This window comes from Triticum urartu, chromosome 3A, assembly GCF_056163025.1.
Source record: "Triticum urartu cultivar PI428250 chromosome 3A, HENAU_Tu73, whole genome shotgun sequence".
NCBI lineage: Eukaryota > Viridiplantae > Streptophyta > Magnoliopsida > Poales > Poaceae > Triticum > Triticum urartu.
This window is the reverse complement of record NC_141875.1, coordinates 638,344,113-638,361,479: the sequence shown is the minus strand read 5'-3', so window position 1 is coordinate 638,361,479 and position 17,367 is coordinate 638,344,113. Positions and strand designations below refer to the sequence as shown.

The 17,367-nt window shown below is 45.1% G+C and overlaps 1 pseudogene across 1 annotated transcript; it reads right to left on the bottom strand.

The window, feature by feature from the left end:
* Window positions 1-2,167: 2,167 nt before the first annotated feature.
* On the bottom strand, window positions 2,168-7,960 carry LOC125545668 (chitinase-like protein 1; annotated as a pseudogene). The gene is made up of 4 exons (XR_015598781.1): window positions 7,499-7,960; window positions 6,644-6,805; window positions 4,185-6,557; window positions 2,168-4,084 (listed from the first exon to the last, which is right to left on the bottom strand). The product of XR_015598781.1 is annotated as a chitinase-like protein 1 (transcript).
* Window positions 7,961-17,367: the final 9,407 nt, after the last annotated feature.

Below are 17,367 nucleotides of genomic sequence, written 5' to 3'. Positions count from 1 at the left end.
ACAATAAAAAAATTATAGGTACGTTGGAGACGTATCAAGGTTCCATAAGAAAAACTTCCAGTATTACTGTGGCTATTATATGCCTCAATCTAGCACTCAATAAAACTCATGTTGTGGCCAACAATAACAACGCTAATACCTAACATAACCCCCAACCATCCTCAATGTAGTGTGGAGGTGCCTGGCTTAGGAGTCATGACACTGTTTGATGTTTTAGTCATGTCAATTGAAATATTTTGCTAGTTTGCTTGTGATTTTCTCAATTGGAGTACCCTCTCAATAGTTCAAGGGCCTCTTGGTTCCGGCTAACATCTGGTTTTGCAGCTGCTTCACACTGTATTTTATTGCCGACACCTTAGAAGAATTTAGTTGCTACTCTCTCTATTCAAAAACAAGTGTCGTGGTTTTAGTTCAAATTTGAAATAAAACCACGACACTTATTTTAAAACAGAGGGAGTAAATAATTAAATGAAGCGAGCATTAGCTACAAAAAAATTAGTACCTATGTATTGGAACTTCTTTTTTGATAAAGTGCGCTTTTATTAATTCAAAATGTAGCATCGAGCGGATACAAAGCACAAAGAGCCACACTCAGCCTCTGCATAGCTAAGATACACACAATCATCAAACGAACAATCTGACAAAAAAATATAAAAATAACAAAGTGGCAATAGTAAAGCCATATGAGACCAAAATTATGCCTATGTCGACCAATAAGGTGGACCATTTAGGAGATCATGCCGCCATCCATGTTGGATAAAAACCTCCTTGGCCACCCGCTCCAACCGCATACACACCGCCTTGAACAACGATTGGTACTCCGTTCGTTGCTGAGTAGACCACCTCATCATCTCATCTAAACACTTGTTCATTAGAAAAGGCCTAAAATTTTGTCTATTTCCGCTTCATTTTTCATCCTAACCAGATCATCGATGGCGCGCGTTGCCGCACCCGTCTACTTTGACAGTTAAATAATATAATATTTATAAATATACAAAGCACGAAAGACAAATGAAACATAAATTTGCAAAAACTTGATCGTAACATCAGTTATCGAAGAAGGGATTTTTTGCAAGAAAGAAATGTGATGGTAGAGGAGAGCTGGGATTTGTCTTTGTCTGGTGGACTTGGAAGTTGATTCGAGTTTGAACTTAATGGCCGTGCCTTAATGTATACTCATGATGGGTACTTGATAAGTGTATTGGAAGGAGTTTTAGTGATGCACACAATCCTAATTTATTATATGTTTATATTTGTTGGAAGAGACATGAATTTTTTATTGATTTTGGCTTGCTATAAGACTACAGTCGCTGTGGATTTATGCCTCAGCCAGTTCATAAGTGATCAATATATAAATTGGCTTGTTATGAAAACACACACAACAATCTAGTATCACTAAAAGAAACCGCGAATAAGACAACAATTAGCAGCAGAAAACAAACATGTACATGTAATGTAACAAACTTTCAGTGTTGATTTAAGCATGGTGTGCTGATGAAATCCTCATTGGTTTGTACCGAAGGGCAACCATCTTCAACAGCAAAAAAAAAGGAATTTGCTCGATTCTTGAGTGCATTACATTCATGGACGAAGATTCCTAAAGAAGAAATTTAAATTGGTAGGAAATCAAATAACACTGACATTTACTCCATACAAGGAGCCGCGTGGATCTGTAGTAATCAGATCTATTATTAAAGAGCAACCTGACTGGATGCTATCTGTAAGAAGTCGCTAACTCGAAGCTCCATATGACATGCGAAGAGGCAGTTAAGTCATCATGGAAAAGGGGTCGACTTACACGAAACAAATAAGGTCCAAAGTGGATTGTTTACCTATCAGTAGTTGATCACCACCAGATAAAAAAAAAGTAGTTGATCACCACATACAAAAAGGAAAACTCAGAGTTACGAGAGAATGTCCGGTAGACTAGGTAATATAATATCATCCGCAAGATGGACAATACAGTCAGAATATAATGAAAAAAAAAGATAATTATCACCGTCACATACTGGACACAGGATGTCATAAGGTACCATAAGAGGCTAAAATTTTCATATAAGATGAACACACATTAGTAGTATGAAAGTAAATTTTATATGGCAAAAGGAAACCACGTGGCTAGCTCATGACATGTAGATGAATTGGATGCGATGCAAATAGATTAGTATGACCACAAAGTATCTCTTTTTAAAGATCAAAATATGTCTTGTGACCTCTGTCTAGATTAAAGGCATATAGTTGGAGTAGTAGTTGCGGCTAAACAAAATTTCTTGAGCAGATAGCTAAACATTGCTAATGTAAACACCCTCTGTCCACTAATGCAAGCTGTTTTGGCAGTTCAATTTAAACTGCCAAAACGTCTTACATTAGTGAATAGAGGTACTACTTTCTCAACTCAGCTAACTCTACAAACAACAACTATCGAACATTACAAATGCATACGCATTTTAGATGCAATAGCTATTTTGACTAATGGTGACATTACATCAGAGTCCAGAAGGAAGATGAAGAGTCCTTGAGGCCAACGTGTCCGCTTCTTGGCCGTGATCCTCTGCGAGGGATGTCGCCGCTTTCGAGGAGAAGAAAAGGCGTCGTCGAGCCGAGAGGAAGGGAGGAAAGCGAGGCGCATATGTTCATGTTTGGTCGGCACAAGACGAGGTCCGCATCCTCGAGGGACTCATTGCCACGTCAAAACATATGGGCCTCCTCCAGGTCGCTCCGAGCTGCGTGGTGTCCTCCACGGACACATTCTTGACAAGGAGTCCACAATAAAAGAGATTTGCGAGAAGGTCCGCCGCAAGAGGGATAAGTACCGTTCTATGCGAGCCGCTGCTGCTACTGGAGCGCCGCTGCGTGGCAACGCTGAGGACCTTTGGAAGTACGAGATCTTCGACAAAATTTGGGGTGATTCACCACCATTGTCCAATAGCGGAAAGGGCAAGGCTTATCAGGCCAGGACCACGTGTCCGCAGAGACTTTGAGGAGCTCCGGAATGTGTACCCTCACCTCGCTCTGCAGGTGGAGAAGATCACCACCGACACCGATGAGCTGGACCCTTTGAAGAGAGCGTTTGAGTTGATTGATGATGCTAAAGCCCGCAACCTGAATGAGAAAGTGAAGAAGCAGCGGGTTTTGGAGATCAAGGCAGAGCTGGACCGTGCTAGTGTATGGGGGTGAGGTGCTTAGCATGTTTACCAACTTGGTTTGAATCCATCAAATGTCATGCATGCTGAGGAGGTGTGAAACTGCTATATTTTTTAAAGAAGAATGCATACGTCTACGTAACACGGATGTGTACATTAAAATGCGTACGGGGTGAGCCCACGCGTTTGATGGATTCAAATAAATTTGATAAACATGCTAAACATCTTAACCCGTACGCTAGCACGGTATAGCTCTGCCTTGATCTCGAGAACTCGTTGCTTCTTCACTTTCTCATTCAGTTTGCGGGATTTAGCATCATCAATCAACTCAAACACCCTCTTTAGAGGGTCCTGCCCATCGGTGGCGGTGGCGATTTTCTCCAGGGCCAAAGCGAGGTGAGGGTACACATCCTGGAGCTCCTCAAAGTCCCTGCGGACACGTGGTCCTACGCGTGATAAGCTTTGCCCTTCATCTTTCCGCCATTGGGCAATGGTGGCAAATCACCCCAAATTTTGTCGAAGATCTCGTACTTCAAAGCTCCTTGGTGTTGCCACACAGCGGCTCTCTGGAAGTAGCGGCATCCTGCACAAAACGGTACTATACCTCAGGCGGCGGACCTTCTCGTAAATCTCTTTAGTGTGAACAGGGCCGGTCGTGAGATTTTGGTGGCCCGGAGCGAAACTAGAACCCGGGGCCCCTTAGTCAACAGCGAAATAATAATAAGCATGCTTAATTTGCATTTGAGAACTACAGGATAAAAAACTACATATAGGATAATTAATTTGTCGAGAGACATAATTTACTCACTGCAAGGAATATGTAGCAACGATGTTTCATATGAGATGGAAGATAAATTTTCACGCACCTCTTGTGAAGCCAGACACAAGTAAAATTCCATATATTAGGTGGGCAATAGTTGATCTATCCGCCATAACCTATCCTGAAAAATAATCGAAAGTATCAAAAGATCCATACAGAGAAGGTAGGCTAAATCATATATGCTATGTATACTGGGAAATATGAAGGTTGAGAGTGAACACCTAAAATTTTCCCCACATGAGTGCGCAGATTAGAATTGCATCCGGTCGAAATGCCTGAAAATGTATGCTGGCACAGCGATGAACTTGATTTCAACAATGAAGATTTATATAAGCTAGTTCTTGGCTACTAATAAAATAGTACGTATATACATAGAAATTCAAAACAATTAGGAATACACATGGTCCTCTGAACCTCCATTGACGTGGTGTCACAGCCATGAACTTGATTTCAATAATGAAGATTTATATAAGCTAGTTCTTGGCTACTAAAATAGTAGGCATATATATAGAAGTTAAAATCAATTAGGAATACACTTGGGCCTGTAAAAATTCCGTTCATGTAAATATACTATATATTGGCCCACAAACGTGGTCATTGCAGAACACAATGTGAAAATTTCTGGACTAATTGGGAGACTGATAAATGATATATATGCATGTAGTCCGTCTGTTTGTGGGCATTATTCAGAATCAAGAGATCCTTGGCAATGTCTGTAGAATGTAAAGCTACGCAATCATATCCCCAAAGTTGTGAGCAGTTGCATACAATCAGTGCCAAAACTGAAACCCTAACAGTCAAAATACTTAAGAAATCCTCCTTTGTTGTTTCAACGTACCATCCAACTAGATCGCTAATACAAGAGACAACAGTCTCCAGAAGTACCACGGAGATGGGTTCCTTTTTTCAAAAAGGGGAAATAAGAGAGATGCATTACCAAATGTACTGAAGGAGGATGAAGGCAAGGTGCGGGGACGAGAGGGAAGTCTCGGCGGCTCCGTGGAGGACGTACTCCCGGAACAATCGTGGGGCCTGTTGTCTGTTGACGACGGCAAAAATACTGCAGGATGAAGAAGCGAATGGATCCGTGTCGAGGTCTCGCGCGGCGGGGCTAACCTCGGAGGCACGGCGGAGACGAACAGAAGCCGAGGGCTTAGTTCGGCGTTCCTTCGTGTTTTAGTACTGCCTCGCCTTTTTCTTTCCTTCTCTGTCGAATGATACAAGGAAAGGAAGAGGCAAATATTGTATCGATCATTATCTTACTATATAGTATGTCCCTGTAATTGGTGAAGATTGGCATTAAGATTGGATCTGTTTCCATTTTTTTCCATGTCATGAGGTTTGATTCCGATCCGTATGTCACCAAAGTTCATTAGAACAATCTTTACATTACAGCAGTAATAATGTTTTGCGAAGTGCCATATCAGATAGCAATAATCAAAGCTATACGTAGTTATCTTTTTTTTACTGTATAATCAAAAGCTCAAAACTACGTAGTTATCTATTTTACTGTATCATCAAAAACAGAGCTACGATTGACAAGACAGGCATTCAGACTCAGCTGGAAGGAATCACCTCGCAGAAATGATGCACTGGCAGATCAAATTGTCTTAACTGAAATGCTGGTGTAGTCAGTAGTGTCCCAACTGACGGTGCACAGGGCTAGGATGAGCTGGTCAATACCTGTCCCTTGGTAATTCTGCAAGAACCATATATCTTACCATCTACCCGTTTGTGCTCTTAGCCTTCTAAAACTGTTCTCTAAACGTACTCCAGACTGCAGAACTGGCCAACACAGCATTGACAGAATTCAGAAAACACACAGAATATTCAGAAAGTTCTGCAGCCATAGTCAGGAAAGTAGCAAGGCAATGAGTGTGCTGTAAAAAAAGGAGCAAGGCAAGGTTCGATGAAAAATAAAACTCATCTAATAACAATATAAATACAGTAACAAATTTTCACGTGCTAAAAACTTAAAATGTCAATTATGTGCTTCATTAAGCATAAAAAGAAAATCACATACCAAGAGATAGGCGGCATGCCCACAATGTAATATTCCCAGCTGCTTAAAGAATACTGTACAGATTCAGAGATATGCTTTCTACAGTTAGGGAAGCCAGATGGCCGATCTCAAATGCAATTACGCAAAGGGCACATCCATGGATATCACACTGACAAGCGGCTTTGTTTATGAGCCCAAACTCTTCGAGGACGGATTGAATACCACCTGGTCGGCACAATCCAAGCTACGCCCAGAGTGCTCATGATTAACTCCCATCAAGCCGAGATAATATATGTAGTGGGATATAGTGTTATTCATCTCATCAGTGAACCCTTGACCGCAGATGCGATCACCACGCATGATATTCATTGTAGTGCCAAAGCCCGGATATCTCTTAGACAAAGGATCATTCTTGCTTGGTTTCCAGTTACCAACGAAGGCATCGTGGGCTGACGGCTGTCTCCACTTCACTGGAGTCATCCACCTCCAGATTGCTGCCTCAAATGCTAGGGTGGCATTCTGTTGCAGCAACTCTGGGTGGCTCAACAGATCCTGCTTGATACCCTTACCGATGATACCGTAGTTATAGTTCCTGAGGGTAGTGAACAAGCAGTTCCAGAATCATCTCTTGTTGATTCATACTTAACGACAACAGAGAGAGGGATATATTGGCCTGACCAGTAAACAGGAAGAGGGCCTCGCCGCCTCGGCCATAGTATTGAAGTCCTTCGACACAGCGATATAATTCGTTGCTGTCATCGCAATAGAAGTTCTGGTATGGGCTCATTTCACGCTTGTAGCAAAGACCCCATGCCGTTGGATTTGGATAAAAACGTCCACCTGAAGGAGTAACAGTTCCAGTATTTGTTTGATGCTAATATCAAAACGGATTTAAAATTTATAATAGTATGGTCAACAGTCACAGTCACAGTCACAGTCACACTGAACATATAGCACAATCACAATGCCTTAAACAATGATATTCTCTGCAGATCAAAATGGGTTTAAAATTTACCAAAATCCTTCCCATATTCTTATGAAGAACTGCACATGTTACTACAGTGGAAAGTAATTAGCATGCGGCATCACAGTTTGGCAATTCAATAATTACAGACAGATTTTAGTTTCAACCTATGTAGCTCACGCCTCTATCTTTTAACAACATTCTGCTGCCATGCAAAATTTGGTACAATTCCACCTCTGCAGCAAACGCATCCGTCTTGTTTCACCTGTTATATGTGTCACTCATCAACTTCCGCTGCTACTTGCCAGGGATGACTCTTTGAACATTTTGCACAGCTAAATCCTGTTGGGCATGCTGAAATTTGTGATGGTCTGTCTATGTTTGTCAGCTTTCTCTGCATATCCTATTAGCAGCCTAAGCATCTCTATACTGTTTTGCCTGTGGTGTGGAGTGCTCGAGTATGTTTATAGCAGCAATTAGACTGATCCCACATCGGACTAGTATTCAGGAGATCCCTGACTGATATGCAAATCAAGGCGAACCAGAGTCGGGACACGGGAGAAGCGTACACGAGGTGCTGGCGCCGACGTGGGCGAGGAAGGCGGCGACCTCCCTGACGCCCATCTCCTTGCCGCCGGTGGTGCCGAACCCGCGGGGCTCAAAGAGGGCGGCGGCGGCGATGAAGGCCGGGTAGTCCCAGAATCCCGCGGCGTGGGCGATGGTGTCGTTCCGCCTGGGGAAGAGCTCCTCGAAGTGGCGGGCCTTGAAGAAGTCGGTGATGTTCCGTTTGCAGCAGAGCCTGCTGCCGCTGCGCTCCCACCCCTTGTCGCACGCCTGCTCGCCGCCCTCCGGACCACTAGCCTCCGCCGCCGCGAGCAGCGCCAGCAGCAGGAATGCCGCCGCCGGCGCCCTCCTCATCGCTCCAGCTGCGTGGCGTGCGCAGAGGCAGGGCCTACGTATGAGAAATAGGCGACGGGTCAACTGAGCTGCTCAACGCGGCGAGGGAGGTGGAGAGAGGGAGCGTTATCGAAAGGGGCGGGTAGGAGGTGGCATCTCGGGTCAACACGTCGGCAGCAGTCAACGCAGCGGCATTTAAAACCATTCAGCTACGCATCAACGGCGATAGCCACGTCGTCAAGAGGTTCGCTTTTGTTTCGCTGATAGGCTTTCCTCCCCATACACGCCTCCTCTCTTGTCTCTCTCTCTCTTTCGTTTTTCCTCCTATCAACTAGGGTTGTGGCAACCGCCGCCGCCCCATCGCCCCTCTGGCGCTGCCCATCGGAGAAAGGCCTGCCTCGAGCCCCCCACCCCTTCCTCATTTCCTCTCCCATGACACGCAACCTCTCATTCCTCTTCTTCCCCTGATCTGGTCGTTCCAATTCTTGGCAATCGGGAGGAGGCAGCCAGTGGATGGGAAGGCCGGGCGGAAGAGAAGGATGAGGGGACGCGGCTGCGAGTACGCCACCAGCCGTGCGGATTGGATGGGAAGAGAAGTCGGCGGCGGTGGCGGTTTCGATCTCTGATCTGCCACCAGCGCCGCCGCAGGGACGGGTGAAAGCATCTGAGGTGAGCATGATGTCTCCAATCTTCCCATTCCTTCTCGGCCTTGTCTCAACGCACGCAGATGGCTGCAGGGGCGGCGCGGGCCCGGGCTCGGGCAGCCACCATGGCGTCGAATGCACCGGCGGGGGCCTCTTCCTCGTAGCAAGGCGTGGCCCTGCTCTTCCTCATAGCGCTGATGACAAGGCGGGCGGCGCCGCGAGCTCTCGTCCCGAGGAAGCCGCGGGAGGACGAGGTCAAGACGGACCAGGTCGACGTGCCCCCCTGCCACACCCCTTCTTCTCCTACGGGTTGGTTGCTGCTGTTGCTGGTGTCGTTCGTGTCCGATTCGATCGGCCTGTGGTTTCCTGTTGTTGCGGTAGGTTGCAAGATTTGTTGGTGAGCTTTTCCTTTTCTTCCTCTCTGGTCCAATAGGTGTTAGATGTGCTCAGATTTTGGATGTGCTCATATCTAAACAAATTCCTTTGGATGCATTGGTTAATTTGTAGGAACCAATTTTGAGAAGACTGAATCTACCACGTATCCAAATGGAGCGGTTGCAATCGTTATATACCTGGAATGATGCTTTTATATGTCTGAATTTTCACAAGTATTTCTAAACTTGGCCCTAGCGAAGTGGCAAGTGTACTGCAATAGTGTAATACCCCGGATGTAACTTTCCCAATTTGTACTCCAACTCTTGCCGTTTCCGGCGTTAAGTTATATTTATTTCCTCGGGTTCGGGTTTTGTGTCTCCGTGTATTATTACCGTTGTAATGCATCTCATATCATGTCATCATGTGCATTGCATTTGCATACGTGTTCGTCTCATGCATTCGAGCATTTTCCCCGTTGTCCGTTTTGCATTCCGGCGCTCCGTTCTCCTCCGGTGGCCATTTCTAGCTTTCTTTCGTGTGTGGGGATTAAACATTTCCGGATTGGACCGAGACTTGCCAAGCGGCCTTGGTTTACTACCGGTAGACCGCCTGTCAAGTTTCGTACCATTTGGACTTCGTTTGGTACTCCAACGGTTAACCGAGGGACCGAAAAGGCCTCGTGTGTGTTGCAGCCCAACACCCCTCCAATTTGGCTCAAAACCCACCAAACTCTGCTCCATCACCTAGAGCGTTCGATCACGATCGCGTGGCCGAAAACCGCACCTCATTTGGACTCTCCTAGCTCCCTCAATGCCTATATAAAGGCCCCTCCCCCCGAAATTCGGATCTCTCTCCCTCTCCGAAACCCTAAATCGCCCCCGCGCCGCGCCGGACACGTCCGCCGTCGCCCCCTCGCCCTATCCCGTCGCGCCACGTGGCACTCCTCCGCCGCCACTCCCGCGCGGCCCGCTCGGCCCGGGGAGAGCCCCCAAGGGCCCGAGCCGCCCCGCTCCTCCCCGCCTCGATCGCCGCCGCCTCCCTCGGCTCCGGTGGCCGGCGCAGCCGCGGGCCACCGCCGCCGCCGCCCGGAGCTCGCAACTCCGGCAGCCCCGCCGCCCTTCTTCGCCGGACGCCGCGCCGCGCTCCGCGCCGGCCGGCCACGCCGCCCCGCCGCCTCTCCGGCTCCCCGCCGGCCGGATCCGGCGAGATCCGGCCCGGGAGCACCACGCCGCCTCCCCACCGACTCCGGCGGCCGACGACCTCCAGCGTGAACAGTGCGCGCCGGCCGCGCCTCGGTTTCCGTGCAACCCTAGATCTGGGGTTGTTTTTTCTCTAAGTCATTACATTTTCAGTCCAAGTTTCTTTGTTCGAGGCTCCGTAACTTTGCATCCATATCTCCGATTCATGCATATAGCATATCAAAATGTTTGTCTCGACGAGCACATCATTTCATTCCATTGCATCATTTTCATTTGAGTTCATCTTGATGCCCGAAATGCTGTTAGAAGGAGGCTTCATGAGTTAATTGTCAGATCTGCTAGTTCATCTTAGACTTTTGTCATTTTTGCCATGATTATTGTGTGCATGATATGCACATGAGTCCTTCATATGTTTTGTTAAGGATTTTGTCTTATTTCCAGAGGTGCAACCCATGCATTTTTGTGATGTGTGTGGTGACTTGTGCAAGCTTGCAAAGTGAGGCACCCGGTGAATCTGTTTTCAGGGACTTAGTAGTTTTCACTAAGTCTAGGATTATTTAGTTCATGATGCCATATGTTCATGTTGTTTCCTAGTGACCCATGCCTCTTTTAAGGATGATAAGTAAAGGAGTTTTGTTAATCTTGTTATGTTCTATCCATCCATGTCTTTGTTTGCAATTATGGAGCACCCTAGCTTGAGTCAATCGAGCTCTACTTTTGCTTCGTTGTGAATCTGGGCAGATCGTCAACTAGTTTGCGATTTTGCCGATGTTATTGTAGTTGATCCGTGCATGCTATGCCATTGTTCTTGCCATGTCTAGCTTGTATTTTGTGCGTTATTTATGGGTGTATGCTTGCCTTGCCATGAATTGCACCGTAGTGAGTGCATCGAGCTCGTTTACATGCTTTCGTGAGTTATGTTTCAGCATGTCCCAGTTTTCACTAAGTCTGAAAACTGATTATGTTTTTGCTATGTTCGTGTGCTTGTTAGTATATTTTGTGATCCCTTTTGGCTCAAGGTCACTAAGGGATTTTTGTTAAGCTTGTTGAGTAGCTCCATGCCATATCTTTCTTTGTCATGTTCAGGTCCTGTAGCATGTTGTTTTGATGCTCCGAAGAGGGCTTCATGATCTGAAATTTCAGACAAGTGTTAATTTCACTAAGTTTGAGATCTGTTTTGCATTTGTGTTTTTGCCATGCTTGTTTGAACCTCATAATGGATGATTTGGCCGTAGCTCAGTGCTAGACTTTTGTTAAGCATCTTGTGTGCATCCCTGCCATGTATTTTGTTGTCATGTTTGGTGGCTGTAGCATGTTCATCTCATTGCATTTAGATGCCTACTTGCTGTAAATCGCAGACCGGTGTCAATTTTGAATCGCTTGCCATTTCCAAACCGTAACTCCGATTCCGGCGTTCTTTATATCGTTTTCAAGCGATTTCATCTCATCTTTCCAGTGGCACCCTTGGAATTTCAAGTTGAGGCCAGGTTCATGCATTTCCTGTCATATCTTGCATTTTGCATCCCGCATCGCATCCCGCATAGCATATCATCATTGCATCATATCGCTTGATCCTTGCACGTAGTTGATTGTGTCCTTGTTGCTTGTTTGTCTTGTTTGGGTAGAGCCGGGAGACGAGTTCGCTATCGAGGAGCCCGTTGAGTTTGCTTGTGAGGATCCAGTCAACTCTGACAACTGTGCAGGCAAGATGATCATACCCTCGAAATCACTACTATCTTTGCTATGCTAGTTTGCTCGCTCTTTTGCTATGCCAATGCTACGATGCCTACCTTTTGCTTGTCAGCCTCCCAATTGCCATGTTGAACCTCTAACCCACCATGGTCCTAGCAAACCGTTGATTGGCTATGTTACCGCTTTGCTAAGCCCCTCTTATAGCGTTGCTAGTTGCAGGTGAAGATTGGAGGCGTTCCTTGTTGGAACATTTATTTACTTGTTGGGATATCATTATATTGCTATGTTATCTTATTGCATCTATATACTTGGTGAAGGGTGGAAGGCTCGGCCTCTCGCCTAGTGTTTTGTTCCACTCTTGCCGCCCTAGTTTCCGTCATATCGGTGTTATATTCCTGGATTTTGCGTTCCTTACGCGGTTGGGTTATAATGGGAACCCCTTGATATTTCGCCTTGATTAAAGCTTTTCCAGCAATGCCCAACATTGGTTTTACCATTCGCCACCTAGCCTTTTCTTTCCCTTGGGTTCTGTAGACTCAAGGGTCATCTTATTTTAACCCCCCAGGGCCAGTGCTCCTCTGAGTGTTGGTCCACCTGTCAGCTACCGGTGGCCACCAGGGGCAACTCTGGGCTGGCCTACCCGTACCTAGGACAATCTGAGTGTGCCCTGAGAAAGAGATATGTGCAGCTCCTATCGGGATTTGTCGGCACATTCGGGCGGTGTTGCTGGTCTTGTTTTAACCTGTCGAAGTGTCTTGAGTTACCGAGATACCGAGTCTGATCGGAACGTCTTGGGAGGAGGTCTATTCCTTCGTTGACCGTGAGAGCTTGTCATGGGCTAAGTTGGGACTCCCCTGCAGGGATTGAACTTTCGAAAGCCGTGCCCGCGGTTATGGGCAGATGGGAATTTGTTAATGTCCGGTTGTAGATAACTTGAACCTTAATTAATTAAAATGAATCAAATGAGTGTGTTGCCGTGATGGCCTCTTCTCGGTGGAGTCCGGGAAGTGGACACGGTGTTGGAGTAATGTTTGCGCAGGTTGCTCTCTAGTTTCTCGCTCGCGCTTTGCCTCCTCTTCTCGCTCTCCTTTGCGAATAAGTTAGCCACCATATATGCTAGTCGCTTGCTGCAGCTCCACATATATTTGCCTTTCCTTTCCTATAAGCTTAAATAGTCTTGATCGCGAGGGTGCGAGATTGCTGAGTCCCTGTGGCTCACAGATTACTATTACAGCAGATGCAGGGCCCGATGATTCCGCTCCAGGAGACGCGTATGAGCTCAAGTGGGAGTTCGACGAAGACTCTCAACGATACTACGTTTCCTTTCCCGATGATCAGTAGTGGTGCCCAGTTGGGGGTGATTGGGACCGTGTCGCATGTTGGGTTCTCTTTCATTTTGGCTCCGCAGTCGGGCCTTGAGTGTATGGTTGATGTAATGTTAATTTATGCACTTGATTGACGTGGCGAGTGTAAGCCAACTATGTTATCTTCCCTTTTATTATTACATTACATGGGATGTTTGTGAAAATTGCCTAACTTGCGACATATGCCTTCAATGCGATTATGTCTCTAAGTCGTGCCTCGACACGTGGGAGCTATAGTCGCATCGAGGGTGTTACAAGTAGTTAGCCTACTACTTCAGTTATATGCACCTGTGATGAATTGGGTACATCCAAACTTCTCCTGTGATATCTTTATTTTCTTTTTCGGTTTATAAGGTAGTGAAGCCTCAGTTAATCTGCAAAGTGTGCTATGTTCTTGTTTGTTGCTGGCCTCTATCTGTTTGTTGGTATGCGTTTGCAAACTGAAATATTCGTGTTTTTCAGGTCTCTGTTAGAGGAATGTATTTTCTTGCAAACTAAATTGGTTTTCTGGAACATGTCTTCATATTTTAGATTTTAGTGTATGGCTTCAGAACTATTCATTGGATATACTTTGTTGATTCCAGCCCGTGGATAAGAATATTCCAGTCACTGGAGAGATTGTTGAACATGTGACATTGATGCAAATCTCTGGCCACCTACGGGGGAAATTGCCTGAAGACCAAGTTTGAATATGTACGAGGGCAGTGAAGTTCGGCATGCGAGTTTACTTGCAGTCTCTAACCCTAATGTAATCAGTCCCAGTAGTGAGGGAAGGCGCTGCCAACGAGGATGTGGAGGAGAACAAGGTCGAGACGGATCGGTGAAGGGTGTTGAGGCTGGCTCGCTGGCCGCAGCCTCTCTCCTCCTCGTCTTCGACAGTGTGAAGAAGATTGATGTTGAAATGGACGCATGCTGCAGGAGAAGCAGAGGCGTCTTGTGAGCCTTGGGTTCTTCATCGATCTGTTTGTGTGTGCTCTTGGTCGCATGCACGCCTAAGGTACAACTTGTCTCTCCATCTCTCCTCCCTGTTATGGATCCAACATGAGGAAAAATCACTCTCTTTTTATTGTTGTTGCCTCTATTTACCTTCCAGTTCATGGTTGTTAGTGTATGGATGCCAGACCAAATAAAAAGAGATCTCAACTCAGTTTCTTTAGATGCAGGTTCATCTCGTGTATCATGAAGAAACGTCAACACTAAAGAGCGCAGAGCTATTATCTCGACAATAAAAGCTAGAGAAATTAATCAATGAGCATTTTCATGCATATGATTTAATCTAATTTTTAGTTATGCTAATTTAGTAACAGTACTATTTATATTACTGATTTGGAGATATATGCAATACATCTTTCAGCGATCAACTGTTCACTGACATAACGTGAACACTAAAGAGAGCAGAGCTATTATCTAGCTAGAGAAATTAATCTATGAGCATTTTCATGCATATGATTTAATCTATTTTTTAGTTGTGCTAATTTAATAGCAGTACTATTTATATTACTGATTTGGAGATATATGCAATACATCTTTCAGCAATCAACTGTTCACCGACCTGTCTATTGTATGCATTATGGTTGAGGAAAGCTTGAAATACAATAGTGGCAAACATCTCCATTGACGCTACAAAGCATCTTGATGATTTTGAAGTGAGTCTGCATGTTAATTAACATTACTTCTTGCATCATGCCCTATTGATCTAAAAGTTACTTAGTTTTCTGAATTTCATAGGATGCTTATGATATAAAAAAAACTATGCCCTTACCTTTATAGACTGCTGTAAATTTGATTCTGTAGTTTTTGCTTGCATCATGTTTTTGTGCTTTATTAGGCACTTTATGTTGCACTGTTCTATATTAGACAGATCAGGTTATTTTTTCAGGCAGTGTATAGATGTGGATTGTACTGTACTTGCTGCTTATCATCGTCTATATGACTGTAACCTACTTTTGTGCAGGATAGATGGATGGGAGGTGGGACACGATTTTGTAAGTACAGAAAAAAATGCAATATGTTTGATTATCTTATTATTATATCTTCTCTTTTTCTGTTCAGGTGGATCCTAAATATATTCCACTTTTTTTGCTATCTTCTGCGGTATATTTTGTTGCGAAGGTTGAAAACATAATATTGGTAGAAATAATTTCCATTCGTTTGCCATGAACCTTGCAGTTGGCTTGCTTCTGCACTAGGGGAATGCTTGTATTAGATCATCAAAGTTAATTGCTATTGTATCAGTATCTGCATGTTAAATGTGATGTGTCTATAGTGATTGAACAACTCTCATTAATAGATGACGCCATCGAACAGAAGGCATTTTTTACTTAGTTATAATGATGGCTTATATAATGGCTGCGCTCGACGAGATCCTCCCCAACCCGACCCCTCCTTCCTTGTCTATATGATGCAGGTGCTCCTCCCCCCTCGAAAGGTGACGAGCTTCCATCTCTAATATCTTTTGGCGGTACTTGTTAGGTTGAGATCTGTGACGCCTATGAATATTATCATTTTTATTTATTTCTAATATGGACACCTCTGTATGCTCCAAGACTTAACTATGTACTGTTGATTTATGGCATGGTGATTGGTGATTGATTTCGATTGCACGGGAATTCTGGGGAGAGCAGTGGAAAATCTATGGGGAACTTGTGTGTTAACGGCGCTAGCAGTGAGGATTTCTTTTGAGCTTCTTCACTTCCCCTTAATAATCGGACCTTCCTACTATGCACAATGAATTTTGATATTTTGATTATGCAAGCATTGTTGTTTCTAGTGGCTGTAAGGATTTCCTTTGGGCATATTTTTTTCTAGCTTAATTAGTCAGGATCATTGATTTTATAAACAATATTCAGACTGTTCCTTGTATTAGCAAAAATCAGATAAGAATTGAATTATTGTACTTAAAGACAACCCGAATGTCTTATGCCATGCAAAAGCAGATGCTCTACATTTCCTTTCACCTCCTGTTTGGCCAAAGCAACTGCCTATTGTGGTATTTTGATGTTGTACTGGTTGTGTAAAGAGTTGTTTGTTACATGCTGATTAAAGTGGGAACAGAGCCAGAAAGCCGTCGAGGCACCACCTACTGTGGAGCAGACAATCTTGGAGTCGCCGCAGACAAGTGTAGCATCGAAGTTGATACAAGACAAGGAAGAAGGCTCCAATCAGCCGGCAGATGTTCCGGCTGCTGCGACTGGCAGTGCTCTGGTAGCGTGGTACTCCTGGTCAAGAGACTGCGGCACAGCCGCGGGCTGCAGGAGCAACGACTGGCTGCACTATGGCAGACAGGGATTCTCAATGGACGAGACGCCGGCGACCGTTGGCTTGGTGCGTTGGACATTGCTTGTTTATTTGCTGAATTTGGTTCACTTTAGCCATGCATCAGCTATACATGTATGCGTGCTATAAGGGAATCAATCAGCGCTAAAACCATTGGAAAGGGCGGGAGTTTACCTGGCACCGCACAGCTGCCATTTCAGGGGGCGCGCCGTGGGCGCGCCCCAACCTCTAGTTTTCACCATTTCTCGTTCTTTCGTCTTCCTAATAATTCATTTTTTTTCTTGACACATTTTTTTCAAAAAGATTTTTTTTTCACGTCATTGACTACAACTTTTCTTCCCTAACCTTAGGCGGCTAGACCAAACTCTCCCTGCAGACTTCACCGGCGAGGCTGGGGATTCGTATTCCCTCTTCCGCTCCGTCGGCCGGTGGTCGGAAAGGTAATCTCGGTGCCTCTTCTCCGGCTAGTAGTTTAGGTTAGGATTTTTTAGTACTTGCGGGTGCGGTATTGAGCGGGTGGCGGGGTTTCTTCTTCGAGTTTGTCTTCCGAACTTCGGTCATTCTCGAGTTCGTCCATCTAGACGTAGTCGACAGAGCTCCGAAGTAGATTTCAATCGCCTCCTTTGGGAGGTGAGGTTAGACTTTCTCGACATTTGGCAAGATTTGATGTCATGTGCTTTAAATCTATGCAAGGCTTCAACGGCGATGATTGCGGCTCTAGGGCGCTTGTCCTTTGGGGCACGTGTAGAAAGACCTTTCGACTGTCATCGATAAAGTCGGTATGTCCGCAGCTCGTTCTAGCGGCAATAGTGATTGTCCAATGGTCTCGTAATATCGATATAATTTTATTATGTTTGAGATACTTTATATTTTCGGTGAACTTTTATAATAGATATCTTTTTAAGGGGTATATGTTTACGAATAGATCTTGACACTAATGAACAAGAGCTAGTTTTAAACATATTGCGTGCACCCTGCGAAAATGTAGTCA